Here is a 4,245-nt window from a genome sequence, read left to right as displayed (position 1 = left end):
GCACATTCTCTCATCACCCGAGGAAAAATGGAACTCCGCCGCAGCACGTCCGCACCACTTTTTGACCGCCGCACCACTCCTGCACCTCGTCTGCACCATAATCGAAAATTTCTAAACGTCCGCACCTTTTTAAAAATTTCTAAAACGCCACACCACCGCTGCACCACGTCCGCACCATTTCATTTTGAATGAAAAATTCAGTGCACCAGCGCTGCACCACGTCTGCACCATGATCAAAAATTCTATTCTCGTATTTATACAAATGTTTAAGTCGTCTTCAAAGTTATTTTGACTTGAGTAACAAATTTCCAGTTCGTACAAACATGACTTGGTGGTCAAGTGGTTAAAAATTGGACTTCTAATTGAAAGTGCTCTGGATACTCGGTATTTTTATTTTTTATTATTTTTCAATAATCCAAAATAATGTATCATGGTGCAGCGAATTTTTCATACAAAATGAAATGGTGCAGACGTGGTGCAGTCGTGGTGCAGCGGTGGCGCTCCGAAATTTTTCGCCAAACGGCGGTGGTGCAGCTTTGGTGCGGCGATCAAGTTTTTTTTTATTTTTTTTCCTTAAAAATTAAATTCCTAATTTTAATTGGGCAGCTCAAGGAAAAAAATGCCTATGGATTCTGTATTTACCTACTCTCAAATCAAATCAATAACACCAATTCAAAGAAAAAAAATTTTTAAGTTCAATTCCTATTTAACCTCAATAATGCCTATCACAAGTATAAATAAAAAAAAAAATGTCAAACACTTTTATGAGGTCCCAGTTCCATTTAAAATGACACAAACAGTAGTTACACAACTTTGAGTCAATAAACTACAATAAAGTATACACAATTGTTTTATTGTTGTGCCTATCAACAAACACCTATTTATTTCCAAGTGACAAAATTTTTCATTGCATATTCCATTGTTAAAGTTGGGACAAATGAAATTCTTTCATCTCTGCACTTGGTTCGTCCCAAATAACAGAGTCCGTTCATTTATTATTACTTTCTCTTCCTCATGCTACTGATTCCTGCTTCTGGGTGCTCTTCTGCCTCATAGTTCCTTCAACTCTCAGCAACAAAACAATAGAAAATAGAATACAAGTAGGTTCACTAGTTTTTGGGAAGACTTTTGTATAAAAGCCTGTGAATTTGGCAGAATTTGTTTTTCTTTATTTTTTTTTGTGTTTCTGCTTCAACTACTTTTTTAGAGTATAACAATAACAACAACAAAAAAGAAGAACAAGAAATGTCAAAATTTTACAAAAGATTTTTTAGTACAATGAAGTGCTTCATGTCAAGCGTTTTGTGTTTGCTCTCGCCATCCTCAATCCTCACTTATTAGATGAAGAAGAGTAGAGTGCCACTTACACAGATGAACAAGAAACGGTACATCATCCAACATCATCATCATCACACCATTACATAAAAACCAAGAAAAAAAAACGCAAACAAAATGAAAACCACACCAAACCCCAAGATGATAACGTTGACAGAAATAACAATGGCGCATCGGAAACAGAGAATTGCTGAGTGAAAAGCTTTAAAATTGGCTCCTTGAAGTAAATAGTCAAGAGAGAAATCGTTGCAAATGATGTTCTAGAAGAGTTTTATTTTTTTCTTCTTTATTATTGATATATGTATTTTCTATATTTAAACTAGTAAAATATGGATTGATAAAAATTTGTAATCAATATAGAACAAAAATGTAAAACCGAAAGATTTTTGGGTCACTATGGCGTATGTGTAACATTTTTTTCTATAGAAAAAACGAAAATAAGGTGAATTGAGTTTTATTTTACTAGGATCAAAATTGACGATATCTGCCATATAATCAAAATTAAAATACTTTTAAAATATAAAAACTTTTCTCAGGATGTAAGGATACTGATTTTATCTGTACCGTCGCAAATACGATTCTTCTATTGGTATTGTTGTAAGGATTTGTTAACTTTATTTCTGAGTGTCTCGACATTATTTAAGAGAAATTTTGTTTATGGAAAATTTTAAGTACGTAATCGTTTTATTGAAATTACGAAAATCTTAAAACAAAATTTTTCGCATTAAAAATAAATCAATTATTCTGGTTTTGAAAAAAAAAATCAATTTGTGAAGAAGGAGTGTTGAAAGAAATACTATTTCGAGCGATGTTATTGTTTTATTGTATTGAAAATACTATTTATATTTTTTTTTTGATATCTGATAGAATGAAACTGAAACATTTCCTTAGTTATTTTTTTTTCGTAAATTGTTCTAAGAAACTTTCAAAATTATATGAATTCAAAACCATGAAAATATAAAGAAATGGTAACGGAGTTACGAATACCAGAGTTACGCTCGTCAAAGTTACGCAAAACCGAAGTTACGAAAAACCGAAGTTATGAAAGACCGAAGTTACGAACAACCGAAGTTATGAAAAACCAGAGTTATGAACACCAAAGCTATGAAACGAGATTTTAGGGTTGGCAACCATTGAGATGAACGATATACGGGATGAACGTACCAAAAAGCTAGAGCGTATAGTCAAGGAAAGAAAAAAAATATACAGGACGGGGGTGTCTATTCCCCTCCGTTTAGCCGGGAGGGGGGATTTTCTAAAAAAATTACTTAATTTGGATACAAAATTATTTAAAATCAACGGTTATGCGCGGTTACATTTATTTTCATCTTTAACAAAATATTTGGTAATTTAGGAAATTTTGCGAAAATGTAAGTTTTTATGATACCTAAGGTTAAATTTTTATTAAAGCGAAATATTAATTTTTCGATTAATTTTTTTTTTTGAAACAACTACCTAATTTTTGAAGAGAAAACTTCTTTAGAATCGTAGTGATTTGAAACACGATGAAACGAAAAAGCGACAGGAAAAATCAATATTATCTTTTATTTGATATATCTTGCATAACGATACGTGCTCTACAAGTACTACAATCTTAAATTGAAAATCTTGAAAATACCTCAAAACGCCTGTGTAGATCTGTTACCGATGACCAGCACCCATTGTAGGAAGTACAGTAATCTCAGTTTGAAATTTTCGACATGGTTGGTTTTGAAAAATTCTTACTTTTTTTGTAGGCTTGGTAGAAATATGATTGAAGCGTCATATAAAAGGTGAAATAATAAGCTTTCAGATGATATAAAATTTATTATAGCTTGTCATTTAAAAAAATGGATTTAAAGGTGATGGAAGAAAAAAAAGTTAGATTTTTCATTTTTTTTTCATGAAAAATTATTTTTTAAAGTTTCACTTCTACTAAGTGCGAATTGCACACATGATTTTTTTTTTGATTTTTGAAAATTTAAATTACCTAAATTTCTTAGAGTTGAAACTTTTACGATAGGGTGGCGTAGAAAAACTTTGCTGATATTGTAGATAGATACTTTTAATAGTTAGTTAATAGCAGATAGAGGAGTTTTATAATGCATTAACATTATTATTTTCTTCTTTGAACATATTGCACCAAAGCAACAGTCTAAGTACATAAATATAACCAAAAAAATATCAAATGATAAAGTAAAGTACAATAAAATTTCAAAAGATATTTTTGTTTAAGCAAAAAAAGAAGATTTCAACCTTTTTAAACAACGAAAAGAAGTTGACACTATTTACTGTTTACTTTGCAAATTTTCAAATTACGCAAAGTTGCATTTTAAGTTGTTTTTTTTTGTTTTGTTTTGCAAAGTTGCAAAATGCAAACTGCAAAGTGGTTGGTGCAATAGGGCCCTGGTTCTAGATTTTTTTTTTACTTAAATATTTATAAACAAAAATATTGGGGTTTTGAAATTTTAAACTAGAGCATTTTTCACGTTTCCGAAATATTAGCTTACTTAATATGCAACTTTTTAACCTTAGACTATAAGTTTACAATATCTGCCCTGATTCTTTGGTTGATATTATTCCCACGTTGTGATTGATTCGAAAGTATTTTCGTAAGTCACTTCGGTGAATTCAAATTTTAAAATCGATGTCCTTTCATTTGGGTAACAAAACTCTTCAAGAAGAGAGGGAGAGTAGTACTCTCGTACTCGTCGTACTCGTATAATATACTCTTGTCTTCTCGGAATAATTAATCATGTGTAAGTCCTTTCAAATTGAGAGTTAAGTCCCATTGTCATTCTTGTACCTTCCACCTACTCTATTCATCTATCAACCCAATGATAGAATATTTCGAAAGAGTTTTTGAGATCGGATCGCTTCAATTCAATAATACCAGTTCTTGACTTGATATTAAATTAATATTCAAATTGA

This window comes from Episyrphus balteatus, chromosome 1 (genome assembly GCF_945859705.1).
Source record: "Episyrphus balteatus chromosome 1, idEpiBalt1.1, whole genome shotgun sequence".
In the NCBI taxonomy this organism is placed as follows: domain Eukaryota; kingdom Metazoa; phylum Arthropoda; class Insecta; order Diptera; family Syrphidae; genus Episyrphus; species Episyrphus balteatus.
Note: the sequence above shows the minus strand (reverse complement) of the source record.